The 20,639-nt window shown below is 41.8% G+C and overlaps 1 pseudogene; it reads left to right on the top strand.

Moving 5' to 3' along the window:
* Window positions 1–5,034: 5,034 nt before the first annotated feature.
* Window positions 5,035–5,314, top strand: LOC124510760 (60S ribosomal protein L37a-like; annotated as a pseudogene).
* Window positions 5,315–20,639: the final 15,325 nt, after the last annotated feature.

The raw sequence follows: 20,639 nt of genomic DNA, 5'->3' as shown, positions 1-20,639 counted from the left end.
ATTTCCCACCAGCAGGTAATGCCTGAAACTTCCTTTCAATGAAGCTGCACTTTGGGTTAACATTTTCTTTTAAGTTTATTATTTCGAGAGAGACAGAGAGACAGAGAGCACAAGGGAGGGGCAGAGAGAAAGGGAGAGAGAGAGAGGGAGAGAGGGAGAATCCCAACCAGGCTCGATGCTGCCAGAGCAGAGCCCCACATGGGGCTTGAACCCATGAACTGTGAGATCATGACCTGAGCCAAAATCAAGATTCATTGGCTTAACTGACTGAGCCACCCAGGCACCGCTGGGGAGGCCCACCCTCCCTCGTCCTTCCCTTCCCCTTCCCCTTCTTCCCCTACTCCTTCCCCTTCCCCTTCCCCTTCCTTTCCTTTTCGGACTGGGAGCCTGACTGGCTCAGGCCAGCCTGAGAGTTACTGTCCCAACTCTCCTGGATCTGTTGTCCACTCTAAGTTCAGTCAGCCCTGGCCCAAGCGGTGAGTGATGAGACACAACACAGCAGCAGAGGTAGTGGGCTGAGATCCTCTCAGAATTGCATGTGGCTGAAAAGACAAGGAGCAGCTTCACTGGCTCCCCCAAGAAGCACAAATGCCAGATAAGAAAGCAGGGCAGCGGCTGCGCTCAGGATGTCCCCTGGCAATGCTGAGGTGGATCTCAGTTCTCCATGCTGCCTGCTGGCTGTCCTAGCCAAGGGACAGCAATAAACCATCAATCCTGCAGGGTCATCTCTGCTGTCCAAAAAAAGCCTAACTAATACACTCTCCTCTCACAAACCAGTGCTGGGGGATTTGCTGAGACCTTTTCCTCTCAATTCACAGAAATTTCAAGAAAGAGAAATTTTGTCAAAATAGGTCAGCTCCAACCACAATGCTGCTAAAGCCCCTGACTGATTATTATGGTGAAGACAGTAAGAGGGGAAAATAAGAGCAATGAAAAGGAGTCTCCTAGACTCTAAATTTAGGGAGGACTGAAGGTAATTTTATTTTATTTTTAGAAAGTACTATGATAAAAAATTAATATACAACTCCAGTTGACTCCAGCAATCCATGTGGGAGAAGGGAAAAATTCAACTCCAGTCCACCCTAGCCATCACATCCCAACTACAGGGGGGAACAACTGAGAAGCACATGTGAAGTTCACAGTCCAGAGGCACAGGCTCACAAAGAGTCTGAGACCTAATCATAGGACTATAGAACACTTCTTCTCTCAGCAACACCTTACCACTGTATTACTTAGCCTATTTGCAGAAGTTCCTTTTACATAGTGCATCATGTCTGGCTATAAAAAAAAAAATCACAAGACATACTAAAAGGCAAAAAACACAGTTTAAAGAGACAGAACAAGCATCAGAACCAGACTCAGAAACGGCAGGGACATTGGAAGTATCAGATTAGGAATTTGCCACAACTGTAATTAAAATGCTAACAGCTCTGGGGTGCCTGGGTGGGTGGCTCAGTTGATTAGGCGTCTGACTTCAACTCAGGTCATGATCTCTGAGTTTGTGAGTTCGAGCCCTGTGTCCGGCTCTGTGCTGACAACTCAGAGCCTGGAACCTGCTTCAGATTCTGTGTCTCCCTCTCTCTCTGCCCCTCCCCCACTCAAGCTCTGTCTCTCTCTCTCAAAAATAAATAAACATTAAAAAAAAATTAATGCTAACAGCTCTAATGGATAAAGTAGACAACATACAAGAAGAGATGGGTAACCTGCACGGAGAGTTAGAAATTCTAAGAAAGAACCCAAAGAAATATTAGAGATTAAAAAAAAAAAAACTGTAACAGAAATGGAGAAATGAAGAATACCTTTAATGACTTATTAGTAGATTGGACACAGCTGAGGAAAGAATCTCTGAGCTTGAAGATATTTCAGGAGTAACTTCCAAAACTAAAAAGAAAACGGAAAAAGAGTGGGAAAAAACCCATAATATCCAAGAACTGTTGGACAACTACAAAAGGTGTTATAGACATGTAAATGGGAATGCCAGGAAGAGAAGAAGGAACAAAAGAAATCTTTGAAACAATAATGCCTGAGAATTTCCCCAAAATTAATGTCAGACACCAAACCACAGAACCAGGAAGCTGAGAGAACACCACATGGAATAAATGCCCCCGAAAAGCTATATCAAGGAATATCATCTTCAAACTACAGAAAGTCAAAGATAAAAAATAAAAAAGTAGAGGGGCACCTGGGTAGCTCAATCGGTTGGGCAGCCGACTTTGGCTCAGGTCATGATCTCGCGGTTTGTGAGTTTGAGCCCCTCGTCGGGCTCTGTGCTGACAGCTCAGAGCCTGGAGCCTGTTTCAGATTCTGTGTCTCCCTCTCTCTGACCCTCCCCCATTCATGCTCTGTCTCTCTCTGTCTCAAAAATAAATAAATGTTAAAAAAAACTTAAAAAAAAAAGAATAAAAAAGTAGAAAGTAAGAAGATAAATCCTGAAAGAAGACAGAGGAAAATATACCTTACTTATGGAGGATCAAAATTAGGAACTAAATTCACTTTCTCCTCAGAAACCATTCAAACAAGAAGAGAGTGGAGTGAAATACTTACAGTGTAGAGAGAAAAACTCCACCAACTTACAATTCTGTACCCTGTGAAATTATCATTCAAAATGAAGGAGAAATAGGGGCTCCTGGGTGGCTCAGTCAATGGAGTGTCCAACTTGGGCTCAGGTCATGATCTCCTGGTTGTTGTCAGTGCAGAGGCCGCTTCTGATCCTCTGTCCCCCTCTCTCTGACCCTCCCCTGCTTGTGCTGTCTCTCAAAAATAAAAAAAGTAAAGGAGAAATAAAGTTTTTCTCAGACAAACAAAAATTGAGAATTTGCTGCCAGTAGACCCGTTTTGCAAGGAATTTTCCTTTAGAGGTAAGGAAACATATAGGTCAGAAGCCCAAATCTACATAAAGAAAGAAAGAGCATTGGGGCACCTGGATGGCTCAGTCAGTTAAGTGTCAGACTCTTGATTTAGTCTTAGGTCATGATTTCATGGTTCATGAGATTGAGCCCCACGTTGGGCTCTGCACTGACTGTGTGGAGGCTGCTTGGGATTCTCTCTCTCTCTCTCTCTCTCTCTCTTTCTCTCTCAAAATCAATATACACTTTTATTTTTTTTTTAATTTTATATATGAAATTTATTGTCAAATTGGTTTCCATACAACACCCAGTGCTCATCCCAAAAGGTGCCCTCTTCAATACCCATCACCCACCCTCCCCTCCCTCCCACCCCCCATCAACCCTCAGTTTGTTCTCAGTTTTTAACAGTCTCTTATGCTTTGGCTCTCTCCCACTCTAACCTCTTTTTTTTTTTTTGTTCCTTCCCCTCCCCCATGGGTTCCTGTTAAGTTTCTCAGGATCCACATAAGAGTGAAACCATATGGAATATACACTTTTAAAACAAGGACATCAAAGAAGAAATAAGTGAAGTTAAAATACAAACTTTTCTTTTTCTTATTCTTTTTTAAATGTTTACTTATTTATTGAGAGAGGGAGAGAGAGAGAGCAAGGAAGGGGCAGAGAGAGAGAGAGAGAGAGAGAGAGAGAATCCCAAGCAGGCTCCACACTGTCAGTGCAGAGCCCAATGTGGGGTTCAATCTCATGAACTGTGAGATTATGACCTGTGCTGAAATCAAGAGTTGATGCTTAACTGACTGAGCCACCAAGGAGTCCCTCTTTTTCTTACTCTTAATTGATCTACAGATAAGTTTGTTCAAAATAATAAATAGCCACAATGTATTTGATTATGTATATATATGCTTATGTATATGTCAAATAAATGACATCAGTGATACAAGGGACAAGAGGGAGAATCAAGATTATTTTGTTATTATAAGGTACTCACACAACCTGTAAAGCAGTCTGGTGTTATTTGAAGGTAGACTTGGATTAGGTATAAATGTGTATGGCAAACTTAAGGCAATTACAAAAAAAAGTAAAAAAAAAAGAAAAGAACAAGAAGTAAACTAATATGCTAAGAAAGGAAAGAAAACGGAATTATAAAATGCTCAATAAAAACCACAAAAGCAGAGAAAGAGTAGGAGACAAAAATAAGAACAAAGAACAAGGAGCACCTAGGTGGCTCAGTCAGTTAAGCATCTGACTCTTGATTTTGGCTTAGGTCATGATTCCATGGTTCATGAGTTGGAGCTCAGTGTTGGGCTCCATGTTGACAGTGTGGAGCCTGCTTGGAATTCTCTCTCTCTCTCTCTCTCTCTCTCTCTCTCTCTGCCCCTCCCCCACTTGTTCTCTCTCTCAAAATAAATAAACATTAAAAAAAAAAAGAACAAGGAGAGCAAATAGAAAACAGTTGCAAATATGGCAAATATTATTCCAACTATATCGATAATCACTTTGAACATCAATGGTCTAAATGCACCAATTAAAAGATACATTGTCAGAGAAGATTAAACCCAACTATATGTCATTGATGAAAAACCCTCCCTTTAAATATAAAGACACATATAGATTAAAAGTAAATGGATGGAGAAAGGTATACCATTCTAACACTAATTAAAAGAAAGCAAGAGTAACTATATTAACTTTAGACACAACAGGGGCGCCTGGGTGGCTCAGTTGGTTGAGCGACTGACTTCAGCTCAGGTCCCAATCTCACGGTTTATGAGTTCGAGCCCCGCATCGGGCTCTGTGCTGACAGCTCAGAGCCTGGAGCCTACTTCGAATTCTGTGTCTCCCTCTCTCTCTACCCCTCCCCTACTCATGCTCTGTCTCTCTCTATCTCAGAAATAAATAAACACTTAAAAAATGTTAAAAAAAAAAAAACTTTAGACACAACGAACTTCAGAGCAAAAAAAGTCTTCAGGGTTAAAGAGGGGCACTGAATAATGATAAAGGGGTCAATTCTCCAAGAAGATATAACAATTCTTATCATATATATGTCTAACAACAGACATTCAAAATCTGTGAGGCAATGACTGATAGAATTTCAGGGAGAAACAGATGAATCCAGTATTATGGTTGAAGATCTCAGGACTCCTCTATCAGAAATGGATAGTCCTCTCTGGGCTCAGATCTAGTTTGCAGCAACATGGCTAAATGCACCAAGAAGGATGGAATTGTCAGTAAATATGGGACCCATTATGGTGCCTCTCTCAGGAAAATGGTGAAGAAGATGGAAATACGCCAGCACGCCAAGTACACTTGCTCCTTCTGTGGCAAAACCAAGATGAAAAGATGAGCTATGGAAATCTGGCATTGTGGTCCCTGCATGAAAACTATAGCTGTGGTGCCTGGACCTACAACACCACTACAACAGCACTTCTGCTGTCACAGTAAAGTCGGCCATCAGGAGAATGAAGGAGTTTTAAGACCGATAGAAACTCCACCATTTGAAATATTGCTAGCCTATAATAAATGGGTTTATATAACAACAACAACAAAAATAAATGGATAGACCCAGCAGTCAGAAAATCAGTCAGTACACAGTTGAACTCAACATCACCATCAATCAACTGATATAATGGACATCTAGGACATCTATAGACTACTTCATCCAACAACAGCAGAATACACATTCTTCTCAAGCTCACATGGAACATTCACCAACATGGGCCACATTCTGGGCCATAAAATACACCTTAACAAATTTAAAAACATAGAAACCATACTATGTCTGCTATCAGACCACATGGAATTAAAATGAGATATCAATAACAGAGAGATAGCTGGAAAATCCCCCAAAACTTAGAGATTAAACAATATACTTCTAGAAGAGTCAAAGAAGAAACCTCAAGGTAAATTTAAAAATATTTTGGACTAAAAAAATGAAAACACAACTTATCAAAATTTGTGAGATACAGCAAAAGTAGTGCTTAAAGGGAAACTTACAGTATTGAATCATATATTAGAAAAGAAAGATTTAAAATCAATCATCTAAGCATGAACCTTAAGAAGGTAGAAAAATAAAAGAAATTATTAAATCCAAAATAAGGAGAAGAAATAATATAAATTAGAGCAGAAATCAATAAAATTGAAAACAGGAAATCAAAGAGAAAATCAATAAAACCAAAACCTGGTTCTTTGAAAAGATCAATAAAATCAATAAGCCTATAGCCACGCTAAGGAAAAAAGAGAGGGTACAAATTGCTCATATCAGAAGTGAATGAGGGGACATTACTACAGATCCTGTGGATATAAAAAGGATAATCAAGGAACAAGCCTATGTCCACAAATATGATAACTAAATGAAATTAACCAATTCCCTGAAAGACGCAATCTACTAAAACTCATACAAGAAGATATAGACAATCTGAATAGCTTTATATCAATTTAAAAAATGGAATCAATAATCAATAACCTTTCAAAACAGAAAGCATCAAACCCAGATGGGTTCCCTAGTGACAACATTGAATTGAATGACAACATTCAAGGAAGAAATTATACCATCTCACCACAATCTTTTCCAGAAGATAGAAGCAGAGGGAATACTTCTGAACTCATTCTATGAGGCCAACATTACTTTGAGATAAATAAATATTTGGGGTGCTTGGTAGGCTTAGTCAGTTGAACGTCCAACTCCTGATTTTGACTCAGATCAGGATCTTGTGGTTTGTGAGTTTGAACCCTGCCTGCATCAGGCTCCGTGCTGATGGTGCGGGTCCTACTTGGGATTCAGTCTCTCTCCTTCTCTCTCTCTGCGACTCCCCTGCTCACTCTCTCTCAAAAATAAATTTAAAAAATGGTCTTTTTTTATTAAAAAATGAATATTTTAAAAAAGATGAGCAAAGGAAATAAAAAGAATACAGATTGGGAAGAAAGAAATAAAACTATTTTTGTTCACAGATGACATGATCATCTATGCAAAAAATGAAAAAGAATCAACAAAAAAACCTCCTGGAACTACGTGATTAATAGCAAGCTGTAGGATATAAGGTTAATATATAAAGAAAAAAAGTCAATTTGTTTTCTATGTATCAGCAATGAACATGTGGAATTTGAAATTTAAAACATAATACTATTTATGTTAGCACCCCCAAAATAAAACACATATAAATCTAACAAAATATGTACAACATCTATACAAGGAAAACTATAAAATTCTGATAAAAGAAATCAAAGAAGTAACTAAATGGATAGTCCATGTTCCTGGATAGGAAGATTCAATATTATCAAGGTGTCAGTTTTTCCCAACTTGATCTATAGATTCAATGTAATCCCAATCAAAATCCCAGATAGTTATTTTGTGGATACTGACAAACTGATTCTAAAGTTTATACGGAGAAGAAAAATGAGACAGAAAAAGTGAAGGGACCCCATGAAAGACTGCATCTTTGCTGCCTCTATTCTTGCCAGAACCTACATCCCTGCCCTACACAGGCCTCTGGTACAGATGATGTATGTCCTCCTTATAAAGGTCAAGGAGTTAATGATTTCTTTGGAGTCTTCCAGCACAAGAGATAACATCTAAGCATCTAAGGAGTGACTGAGTGAGGTCGTCATGTACCTTTTCCAAGACCACAGACTCATAAGACCCCTGGCTCCAGAGCATAAGTGGCTTATGGAGGACACCTAAACACTTGCCTTTGTTTTAACCAGTTCCTGGACCCTTCAGGAGACACATCACCAGACCACAATCCTCAATAAAAACCCCAGATCCCAAGCAAAGATGAGACTCACTCTTCTTTCCTTTCTGAGTCTTCTGGACACTCTGTCCCTATCTATACTCTCTCTATATCTTTAACAAACTCTGCTCTCACTTCCTCTCAGCTTGCATTTGATTTCTATTCTATGACAAACCAAGGACACTCTTGACTGGTCCTGCAGGACCCTCTCTGAGTTCTCAGACCCAGCCAGCCTGAATCAAAAATGTGAGAAATAAGCCCACTGACCCAATCAAAGGAGGGATGCAGAGACTCAGAGCACAGTGACGCGAGGCTTTAATCAATGTTCTTGTTGGGGAGCCTGGGTGGCTCAGTCGGTTGAGCATCTGACTTTGGCTCAGGTCATGATCTCACAGTTTGTGGGTGTGAGCCCTGTGTGGCAGGCTCTGGGCTGAAAGCTCAGAGTCTGGAGCCTGCTTTGTATTCTGTGTCTCCCTCTCTCCCTGTCCCTCCCCCACTCATGCTCTGTCTGTCTGTCTCTCTCTCAAAAATGAATAAACATTAAAAAAAAATGTCCTTGCAAGACTGGGTGTCTGATGGACAGGCACACTCAGGGAGTCAGCCTACAATTTATCTCCTAGCATGTATTGGCTAAGTACTATAGAGGTTACAGTCTTACTTGGATGTTGCCTATGCCCATGTAAGGCAAAAAGTAATCTGATTGGACACTCCCTGAGGTGACTCAGAGACTTTCAGTCCCTCCTCTCTCTGTTCTTCAGTGCAGGCTCATTTCAAAGCCCACAAAAATAAGCCCATGAAAGGGAGGGGGAAAGAACTAGGAAGCAAAGTGTCTAAGGGTTTGGGACTCCATTGTGTGAGGGGGGGTGGGTTTCGTACATATTTCCAATAGGTTGTAAACCTATTAATTAGATAGCACAGATTTTATTTGGTATTTCTGAAAATGAATCATCTCCCTTACTTTTCATAAAAAAGACCCAGAATAGTCAACACAATAATGAAGAAGAACAAGGTTGGAGGACTGATACTACCCAACTTCAAGACTTAATGTTAACCTACAGTAATCAAGACAGCGTGATATTAGCAAAAGCATAGACAAGTAGATCAATAGAACAGAATGGAGTGCCCAGAAATAGACCAACATATAGTCAATTGATCTTTGAAAAGGAGCAAAGGCAACACAACGGAGAACAGTCTTTTCAACAAATGGTGCTGGGACAATTGGACATCCACATGCAAAAAAAGAAAGGAAGGAAGGAAGGAAGGAAGGAAGGAAGGAAGGAAGGAAGGAACAAAAAGAAATAAACACAGACCTTACACCCTTCACAAAAATTAACTCAAAATGCATCATAGACCTAAGAGTAAAATGTAAAACTATAAATCCTTTGTAGAAGATCACATAGGAGGAAATCTGGATGCCCTTGAGTTTGGCAATGACTTCTCTCTCTCTCTAAGTAAACTCTACCCCTAAGATGGGGCTCGAACCCACAACCCCAAGATCAAGAGTCACATGCTCCACCAACTGAGCCAGCCAGGCACCCCAGTAATGACCTTTTACATACAATAGCAAAGGCATAATCCATGAAAGAAAGAATTGATAAGCTAGACTTCATTAAAATTAAAATCGTCTGCTCTGTGAAAGTCTCCTTGAAGAAAAGAAAAAGTCACAGACTGCATTTGCAAAAGACATACCTGATAAAGAACTATTCAAGAAAACAAACAACCCAATTAAGAAATGGGCAAAGGGGCGCCTGGGTGGCTCAGTTGGTTAAGCAACTGACTTCGGCTCAGGTCATCATCTCGCGGTTCGTCGTAGGTTTGGGCCCCATGTCAGGCTCTGTGCTGACAGCTCAGAGCCTGGAGCCTGCTTCAGATTCTGTGTCTCCCTCTCTCTCTGTCCCTCCCCTGCTCATTCTCTGTCTCTCTCTGTCTCTCAAAAATAAATAAAGGCTAAAAAAAAAAAAAAAGAAATGGGCAAAAAACTTGGGAAGATATACAGCTGGAAAATAAGCATTTGAAAAGATGCTTCACATCCAGTCTTCAGGGAAATGCAAATTAAAAAAAACTTTTTTAATCCTTATTTATTTTTGAGAGAGAGAGAAAGAGCATGAGAAGGGGCAGAGAGAGAAGGAGACATAGAATCCAAAACAGGCTCCAGGCTCTGAGCTGGCAGCACAGAGCCCAACACAGGGCTTGAACTCACGAGCCAAGCTGTGAGCTCATGCCCTGAGCTGAAGTCAGGCGCTCGACCTACTGAGCCACAGAAGTGCCCCAGGGAAACACAAATTAAAACCACGAGATAACACTACACAACTAGTAGAATAATCCAGCAGGCAGAACACTGATAACACCAAATGCAGACAGGGATGTGGAGCAACAGAAGTCTCATTCATTGAGGGTGGAACCCTCACTGCAAGGGAGTATGGGAAGTGTAGGGTTTAGCTTTCCTACATCTCCAGCTAGAAGAGGGTGGAATGAATGAGTTTGAGAGAGCCAATCTACTACACCCTCCAAAGAGATAGCACCATATTACACTCCCAACAACACAGAATTTAACAACTCTTCGAGCTTTACCAATCTAGCACATGGAAACCTAGTACCTTCTTGTTTTAACTGGCATTTATTTTATTATGGGAGAGGTTGAGCATCCTCTCTTATAGACCACCACAATGTGCATCTCTGTGAATAGCATTCAGTGTGAATGCTGCCCCCTGGAGTTGTATAATATGGTGACCCTGTAATATGGTTACGTACCATTTGAATTTCCTTTTGTGAGTTCTTTATGTACTTTGCTCACATGCTGGCTTTCTTTTTTCATGATATATTTAACTGGAAATACATGGGGCCTGAGAGTATGGTATCTCCAGTAGCACACTTTTCTAAACCTAAACCTTACCTAGTGTGATGTTTAACTTTTTTTTATTTTTATTTATTTTGAGAGACAGAGAGCATGCACAAGCAGGGGAGGGGCAGAGAGAGAGGGAGAGAGAATCCCAAGCAAGCTACTCACTCTCAGCACAGAGCCCGACTCGGGGTTTGATCCCATGAACCTCAAGATCCTGACCTGAGCCAAGATCGAGTCAAACGCTCAACTTGACCGAGCCACCCAGGTGCCCTGGTGGTTCATTTTGTGTCAGCTTGACTTGGCTAAGGGATGCCTGCATAACTGGTTAAATATTACTTCTAAATATGTCTCTGAGGGTGTTTCTGGAAGAGATTAGCATTTGGGTCAGTAGACTGAGTAAGGAAGACTGTCCTCATCAATGCTGGTGGACATCATCACATTCACTGAGGGCCTGAATAGAACACAACGGCAGAGAGAAGGTGGCTTTGCTTTCTTTTTGAGCTGGAGACATCCATCATCTCCTGCCGTCAGATATTTGTGCTCCTGGTTCTCCGTCCCCTGGACTCAAACGGGGACTTACATCATTGCCCCTCCCCCACTTCTAAGGACTTCAGGTTTGAATGAGAACCACATCACCAGCTTTCCTGGGCTCCAGCTTGAGGACAGCAGACTGTGAGACTTCTCAGCCTCCACAAATGCATGAGCCAATCCCTCATCATAAATCTTGTTCTCTCTATATATGTCTATCCTATCGGTTATGTTTCTCTAGAGAACTCTAACTAATATACCCGGTGACCCAACCTTTTTTTCTCCCTTTGGGTCATCTCCCTCCCAAGGGATGGTCCCAGGGAGGGGTAGGGAGGAACAGCCTCAACTCAGAATGCCACAAGAATTTCAAGGTCTGGAACACTAGACCTTTGAGATTAAATTGTCATCAAAATGCTTCTCCAATACCAGTGCACAAAATTCTAGTTTGCCTCCTGCCTGCCACAGATTTAATTTCGAATCATGCTGGATGGACGGATGAGGACACAGTGTGCCCAGTGAGCTGGGCGGCCATTCCTGTCTGCCAGGCTTGTGTTCTTGTGGTTTATAATGTCTTCTCGAGTGAATAATAACCTCGAGTTCATGCCAGGCCCTTAGGTCTTTGCTGATGACCTATAGAGCCTGGAAGCCTGAGATCTCAAATTCAACAGCAGGCCTTTTAAGCCTGGTCAATCAATCAGGCCACACAGAGGCACAGAAAGCAGAATCTGCTGATGCAGAAGGACCCAAGAACCCAGAGGAACATACCACTTGCCTGGAAGTGTGGGGCTGAATGTTTTTTTTCTTGAAAATGCCCAGTTTCCAGGGGGCTTCAGGTGCTCAGTGGCAGGGCCAGCTAGTAAGAAGTATACTTAGGGACTTTCCTCTAAGTCCTGATGTGATGCACCGAATTCCATCATTAGATATTCATTCCTTTGGCTTAAACCTTCCCCTAATAACTCAGTACTCCCTCCTGACTTACTGATTATTTCCCATTTGGTCAGGCTCAAAGTGTCCCAGTCATTTTTAATCCCTTCCTCTTTTCTTCCCCTCCTCCCCTCCCTCATCTAATTAATCATGAAGACTCCTTGATTATTCCTTCAAAGTATCTCTGGGGAAAGCCTACTGTAGTGGTAAGAATACTGGTTGTGTGGCCTTGAGCAAGGGATTAAAACTCTCTCTGAGCCTTAGTTTCTTCACCTGTAAAGTGAAGCTAACGACATCCTCCCTCAGAGGGTTTTTTTGTAAAAATGAAAAATATATGGTCTTATTTAAAAAAACACCCACACCATTTCCTCCAAAGCCTCTTTGGCTGATTATTGTCAAGCTTAGAGATTTATAAGATGCTTTGTACACATTATATTTTAAAATACACACACAAATAGTACATGGTTTTATAAAAATGAGATCATATTCCATACTTTGAAAAAAGCAATGTGGCCCAAGCTGGTCCTTTCCTTTCTGTTTCCTCCTCCACGACCCTAATTTAGGTCCTCATTCATTTCTGTAACAGCTTCTTAACTTCTTAAACAGCCCCCGTGCCCCCACCCCCACCCGCAGTTTTCCCCTCTCCAAAACATCCTCCTCCTCACTGCTGCTGCTCAGTAATCTTTCTAAAACTCTCTTCTGATTATGACCTCCTGATGTTCAAAAATCTTCTATGGCTCCCATCACCTTTGAGTATTATGTCCCAACTCCTGGTAATGAAGGCTCTCCTAAAGTGGCCCCAACCTAGTCCAGTTCAACAGGCATTTCCTGAATGCCCACTGTGTGCCAGCCTCAGGCGTGGCTCAGGGATGGATTCAGCAGGAATAAGATGTTGTCTCCTCCACCATCTAGTGGGGAGTCAGATAGATGAACAGACATTTTCTAGAATACATGGTAAACAATAGGATAAAGGTAATCCCAGGGAGCTACAGGATCTTCAGCAAGCATCTACCTTTCTGGTCATGTCTTCATCCCCTATTATCCAAATCCTCCCTATTCTGTATCTCAAACATATCATGGCAACTCTATCTTTACCCCCAGGTGGGTAGGGCCTGGTGACTCAGATAACAACACCTGCTGCACATTATTCCATTCATTTGTTGGGCCACTGTCAAGACATCACATTCTTCAAGGGCATCGACAGTAGAACGGATAAATCAATTGATGCAGTCACTCAGTGGAATACTGCACAGAAGTGAGATGAATGGGCTCCAGTAACGTGCAGTAACACGGATGAATCTCACAGACACAACATTGAGTGAAAGCATCCAGACACAGGAGGGTACATAGCATTATGATTCCATTTACATAAATCCAAGTATAGGCAAAATTAATCTATGGTGTTAGAAGTCAGGACACCAAAGTTTCATGAAACAATGCTCACTCTTACTGTGTGTGATGTGCTCTATTGTTTCTTTTTGGCTCTATTTCTTTCTTTCCTTTTTAAGTGCTAGTCATCACTCATTTAATTGGCCCGATAAAAGATCAAAACCCACAGTTTGAAAAACACACTACTCTAGGGGTGCCTGGGTGGCTCAGTTGGTTAAGTGACTGACTCTTGATTTCAGCTCAGGTTATGATCTCACGGTTTGTGAGATCGAGCCCCACATTGGGCTCTGTGCTGACAGCACAGAGCCTGCTTAGGATTCTCTCTCTCCCTCTCTCTCTGTCCCTCCCCTGCTTGTGCTCTCTCTCTCAAAATTAATAAACATTAAAAATAAATAAAAAGAGGGGCGCCTGGGTGGCGCAGTCGGTTAAGCGTCCGACTTCAGCCAGGTCACGATCTCGCGGTCCGTGAGTTCGAGCCCCGCATCAGGCTCTGGGCTGATGGCTCGGAGCCTGGAGCCTGTTTCCGATTCTGTGTCTCCCTCTCTCTCTGCCCCTCCCCCGTTCATGCTCTGTCTCTCTCTGTCCCAAAAATAAATAAACGTTGAAAAAAAAATTTAAAAAAAAATAATAATAAATAAATAAATAAATAAATAAATAAATAAATAAAAAGAAAGTGAGTGAACTAAGTAGTCCTCCTTCAACCCCACTTTTTCCTTGAGCTCCTACTTCATAGCATGCTTCCCCTTCCCAAAAGAGCTTCTGCCCACACTGCTGTCCCTCTCTCCTCCTTCCTTCCTCACTCTGCACTGGCTAACTTTGACTTATCTGTTGCATTGAACCCACTCTAGCAGCCAACAACTTCCATGTCGCCAATCAAGAGGTCACTTTTCTGCTAGCTCTGACTTTGCTTCTCACTGGCATTAACCTCTCTTGGCATCTGTGATGGTTAATTCTATGAGTCAACTTGGCTAGGCTACTAGTGCCCAGATTTGGCCTAACATTATTCTGGATGTTTCTGTGAGGGTGTTTTTGGATGAGCTTTACATTTAAATCAGTGGACTTTGAGTAAAGCAGATTGCTCTCCATAATTGGGTGGTCCACATCCCATCAGTTGAAGGCCTGAGCAAAACAAATGGCTGACCTCTCTTGAGCAAGAGGAAATTCTGCCATCAGACTGCCTTTGGATTTCATCTGCAACACTGGCTCTTCCTGGTTTGCCAGCAGACTGCCTTTGGACCTGAACTGCAAATCTTTCCTGTGTCTCCAGTCAACTGGTTCCCCCAGCAGATTTTTGACTCCCAAAGTCTTTGCTATTGTGTGAGCCAATTCCTTAAGAAATCTCTTTCTACATATATTCACATTCTGTTGGCTCAATTTCTCTGGAGAGCCTTGACTAATACGGTATCTAACTCTGCACCCCCTGGTCTGCTCCTTATTCAATGGCCTGTGGGAAGATTTTTATTCATTTAATAAATATAAACAAGGTTTAATACATACACAATATTTATAAATTGAATTATCATTGTCATTCCTCTTTAAAGAGCCCATTTCCCCAAAGTACTACCCCCTGGCTCAGTGGGGAAGCACCTCCATCAGCAGGTTTCTGAATGCCCATCTTCTGCCCCCAGTAGGTTCATAAGGTAGCTTTCTGGATTCTACTTTCTAGATCTTATTAATTGACTGGATGCCTGCCATTCCCAGCTGTGAGATCCTGAGCAAATCATTTACCTCTCTGCCTCAGTCCCCTCATTTATAGAATGGGAAAAATAGAAGAACCTACCCCATAAGGTTGTGGTGAGGACTAAATTAAAATACTCAGCATGCAGTAAGCATTAAGTAGATGCTTGCTAAGTGTGGTCTTTCATCTGGAACATTGGGGCCATCCCAACTGCCTCCTACCTTGTCTCCTCTCTAAAGGGCTGTATTGGTTAGCTATTACTGCATAATAAGCCATCCCAAAACTCGATGGCTTGAAACAATTCCTTGTGACTCTGTGGGCCAGCTGGGCAGTTCTGCTGATCTGAGTGGACTTGCCTCATCTCTACTGGGCCCATTCATGTATCTACAGTCAGCCAGCAAGCAGGCTGCCAGTGGCTGGTGGGTCTAGGATGGCCTCTTTCACACGTCTGGCATTTGGCTGGGCAGCAAGAGTGACTGGGTCATGATCAGCAGTCTAGCCTTCCTTGTTTTCATGGAAGAGGCAATGTGCCAAGAGAAAGAGCAGCAGTATGCAAGGTTTCTTGGGGCCCAGATGTGGTACCATTACTACCATTGCATTCTAATGCTGGTCTAGATCCAAGGGCTGCAGAAATAGACCCTACCTTTTAGAGGGAGGAGGTGCAAAGTCATATTATACAGGGTAAGGACACGGAGAAAGGTCAGGATGGCCAGTGTTGATATCAAACTACCACCAGAACACTGATGCTGGTGTGGGGAGTTCAGAATATCCATGCCACTTGAGGTAGCAGGGGCATCACCTCCTAGTTTTGAAGCCAGATCAAACTGGATTTAAACACCAGCTCCATCAGCTACCTTGGGAAGTCTTTGGGTGATTTACTCAACCTCCCCCAGCCTCGGTTTCCTCATAGGTTGTTGTGAGGATTACACAAGGTTATTCAGGGAAGGGGCAGAGCACACACAGCCCATCCTGGGCTGTGCCAAATCCTCCCTCTGCTTCCCAAAGCTGAGGAGATGGAAACCAGGCTAAGCAGGACTGTGATTTCAGATGGGGAACTATGAAATGGCAATTACAGAGTAAGAGCTTAATTACAGTTCTCTGGGAGGGAAAGTGAGGAATGCAATCTGGTTGGTAGAGGGAAGGGGACTGGTGGGGGGGTTGTTAGTGGAGGGGAGAGAGAAAGGGAGGCCTGAAAATGGAAAAACTGAGCCATTGAAAAGGCATCTCCCCTCATCCTCTAAAAAAATATTAATGATATTTTTATGTCACGTTTTGTTGCTCTGATTACAAAATTACTCCAGGGTACTTGGCTGGTTCAGTTGGTTGGGCCTCTGACTTCGGCTTGGGTCCTTTGAGTCCCATATCAGGCTTGCTGCTGTCAGGGCACAGCTTGCTTCAGATCCTCTGTCCCCCTCTCTCTCTGCCCTCCCCATCCCCAAAATAAATATTTAAAAATTAAAAAATAAAATTGGGGCACCTGGGTGGCTCAGTCAGTTAAGCATCTGACTTCGGCTCAGGTCACGATCTCATGGTTCATTCGTTCAAGCCTCACGTCAGGCTCTGAGCTGTCAGCACAGCTGAGGAGCCTGCCTCAGATTCTGTGTCTTCCTCTCTCTCTGCCTCTTCCCTGCTTATGCTCTGTCTCCTTCTCTCTCAAAAATAAATAAACATTTTTTAAATTTTTACATAAAATACAAACAAAACAAAAAACAAAATTACTGTGTGATCGCTTTATGCAGTTTAAAAAATACATACACTGAGGGAGTTTTGCTCAGTCATATAAGTCAGAGAATGACAAATTCTGTATGATCTCACTTATAGGTGGAATCTAAAAAAAAAAAAAACAAAAAAACAAAATCGAATTCACAGACACAGAGGAAAAACAGGTGGTTGCCAGAGGTGGGTGGGCAAAATGGGTGAAGGACAAAGTTTCAGTTAGAAGGTAACTCAGTCTTGGGGCTGTAATGCACTATATGTATGATGACTATAGTTAATACCATAATGTATATTTGAAAGTTGCTAAGGGAGTAGATCTTAAAAGTTCTCATCACAAGAAAAAAAATTGTAACTATGTGTCATGATGGATGTCAGCTGGACTTATTTTGGTGATCCTTTCACAGTATATACAAATATTGAATCATTATGTTGTACACCTGAAACAAATACAATGTTATACGTCAATTATATCTCAATTAAGTACAGAAACTATTTTACCCATAACCCCACCAATCATAGTGGCTGATATTTACATGCATCTCAATACAAGAGCCCTCACTCACAAATGCTTTATACGCCAGTGACTCATGTGACTACCCCACACTGCTATCCCTACTGCACAGGGGAGGGGCGGAAACAGGGGCACAGAGAATGTAAGTAACTCACCCAGGGTGTCACATCTAGTAAACAGCAGAGTGGATTCAATCCAAGCCACCTAGTGCCAGAAGCCTTGTGTGTCACCCCTGGGTCACAGTACCACCTGGACACAGCCGACGCCTGGTATATCGCCCTCCATCGTCTTTCACTTTCAGGGAAGTGTACCACTATTTCATTACTTCTGAAAGGCTATGTGAAAAAACTTCTCTTTCTCCAATTTTATTTTTGTTAGTACTATTCCCAGGAGAGTATTAGTTTATGTGCTTTTCTCCTTCCTGCCTTTTTTGGTAATTTATAATTTTGATACAATTTCCAACTTATATAAAAGTTGCAAGACTAGTGCAATAAACTCCCAGAAACTTTTAACTTATATTAACCAGTTGTTTACCATCTGCCTTATCATTTTCTCTCTCCATATAAATATATATAGGGGCGTGTGCATTTTTGTGAACAATCTGGGATTAAATTGGAGACATCAGGGCCTTTAACCCCTAAATACTTCAGTGTGTATTTCCTAAGAGATTTCCATCCATAACCACAGACCAATTGGCAAACTCAGGGAATTTAATATTGCAACAGTACTATTATTAACAGTACTGATCTACAGTCCATATTTAAACTAATCAATCAGGTGTGTGTGTGTGTGTGTGTGTGTGTGTGTGTGTGTGTGTGTGTATAATTCTTTCCCAATCCACTATCTAAACTGGGATCTTTCTTTGCATGTAATTGTCATATCATTTTAGCCTCCTTTAAAAGGGAATAGTGTCTCAGCCTTTGTCTTTTTTGATCTTGACATTTTTTTATGATACAGCCCAGTTACTTTACAAAATGTCCCTCAATTTAGGTTCCTTCCTGTCTTTTTTCTACGCAAATATATACAACCATATTTTAAAAATTAGTATCACATAGTCGTGCTATGTTTTTAAATTTTTCATTTAAACAGAAAAGTGAACAGATCATAAGTGACACTGAACACATATGTCACCAACACCCAGAGTACGGGACAAAACATGACCTGCCCCAGAAACACCCTTGTGCCCTCTGTCAGTCCCTGACCACCCGCCAACCCAAAGGTAACCACTAACTTGACTTTTAAAACAGAGATTAGTTGGGGCGCCTGGGTGGTGCAGTCGGTTAAGCGTCCGACTTCAGCCAGGTCACGATCTCGCGGTCCGTGAGTTCGAGCCCCGCGTCGGGCTCTGTGCTGATGGCTCAGAGCCTGGAGCCTGTTTCCGATTCTGTGTCTCCCTCTCTCTCTGCCCCTCCCCCGTTCATGCTCTGTCTCTCTCTGTCCCAAAAATAAATAAAAACGTTGAAAAAAAAAATTTTAAAAAAAAATAAATAAATAAAACAGAGATTAGTTTTGCCTAATTTTGGGCTTTATATAAATGGACTTGTACAGTGAGTAATACTATTTTTGAACCTGACTTTTTCACTTAAAAATGTTGTGAACGCTTTTCCATATCATTGAAAGTTCTGCCCCAGCATCATATTTAATGATTTCAGAGTATCTCTTCCAGGAAGCACACCATAATTTATCTGGTCAGCACCCTGTTTTGCAGCCTGTAGCTTATTTTCCATTTTTCCATATTATAACTCATACCGCAGAATCATCCTTCCAAGGAAGAAGCAGCACAGGGTAGTGGCTAAAGCACAGGCCTCAAAGCTGTCCTGCCTGGACATGAATCCTGGATCCAACACTTGCTATGTAACTTCAGGCAAACTGCTTCATGGCTTGGTGCCTCAGTTTCCCCACATGTAAAATGCGGGTGATGATAATGATGATGATGACACCCACGTCCTCTCTTGTTGTAAGGATCTAAATGTGTTAATAGAAATATAGTGCTTAAAATAATGCCTGGCACTTATTGAGCATTGAAAATGCTCAATAAGTGTTAATCACTATTATCAGTCATTGGGAATATTTTCTAGAAGGAAAAAAAACATATTAAGTTGATCCTAAAAGGCATTCGATTTTTTTTCTTTTATGTATGGTATTTGTTGGTAAAGTCATTGAGTGGGATTTATGTCAGAATATGCTGAAGTGAGAAAGCCCTAGAGTGGAGGGAACAAAACCCTGGGCCTCCGCCTCGCTTGCTAGTTCAGGAGCTGCTGTATGATCTTTGAAAAGTCCTCTGATGTCTCTGAGCTCCTATTTCCTCATATGAAGCAGTGGGACAACTATTGCATATAGTCCAGAGTTAATTAGGCCGGCTTTGGGCTCACGCGAAATTGAGGTTCAATTCTTACTCTGCCACTTATTTCCCTAAAACCCTTGGGTAAGTTATTTAACTTACTTAAACCCGCTCACAAGGCTGCTGTGAGGACATAAAGATGCTCGGGAAAGCCTTGCAGAGGGCCACGCACATGTAGATTCACTATTGCTGCCTTTTTTTTTTTTTTTTAAAGTAGGTTCCAACATCACATCAAGCCCAATGCAGGGTTTGAACTCACAACCCTGAGATCAAGACCTGAGCTGAAATCAAGAGTCAGCTGCTTAGCCAACTGAGCCATGCAGGTGCCCCTATTGTTGCTAGTATTAATGTTACCAATCCTAGCCCCAAATTAAAGTAAGAAGAAATTATAAACTTTCAAGTGTTATTATTGACTAAGGAGCATGAGCTCTTAAGTAGGGGGGCTGTTTGGCAAAGTGGCAAGTCAGGCTGAAACAGCAAACAACAGAAGTTCTAAAGTTTTGGGGAAAGGGATAAATAAGAAGCAAAACAACTTCAAGTTGGGCCAGCCCCATTTCCCAAACTTGCCTGATTATAGGACTCACCTGGGGAGTTTTTAAAACTATAGATTCTGAGCAATAGGTCTGAAGTGGGGCCCCAGAATCTTTATTTTTAACAGATGCTCCAGATAATTCTTGGAATTATCAGTTTTGGAAACATAGGTTCTGAGCAGAGTAGAAAGCATGGACTTGCTCCCTGGGGCCGCTGGGAGGGGTCAGGTAACTACATGGAAATCATCGTGTACCAAGCACCTACTAGGGGCCACGTACCAAGCTCAGCAGGTTCCTACAATGTTAATCGTTACAACAGATCTAAGAGACAGATTATTGTCCCAGTTTTACAGACAGCAGCCTAAGGATCAGAGTTGAATGGCTTGCCTGAGGTCATAGATAGCAAGATATCCAGGTGTCTCTGATTTCAAAAGTCTAAGAACTACTCTAAACTGACTGGCCAGAACACTCAGCTCTGTCCATTAGGATAGATCATTCGCTATGCAAGTGAGTATCACTGTATCTACTACTTTACAGTTTTCAGAGCTCTTTAAGAATATTCTTTTTAATGTTTATTTATTTTTGAGAGACAAAGAGAGACAGAGCCTGAGTG

Source organism: Lynx rufus, unplaced genomic scaffold, assembly GCF_022079265.1.
Source record: "Lynx rufus isolate CCGP_SWC_20201006 ecotype Redwood Valley unplaced genomic scaffold, mLynRuf1.p SCAF_16, whole genome shotgun sequence".
Classification (NCBI taxonomy): domain Eukaryota; kingdom Metazoa; phylum Chordata; class Mammalia; order Carnivora; family Felidae; genus Lynx; species Lynx rufus.
Note: the sequence above shows the minus strand (reverse complement) of the source record. Positions and strands in the feature narration are given on the sequence as shown.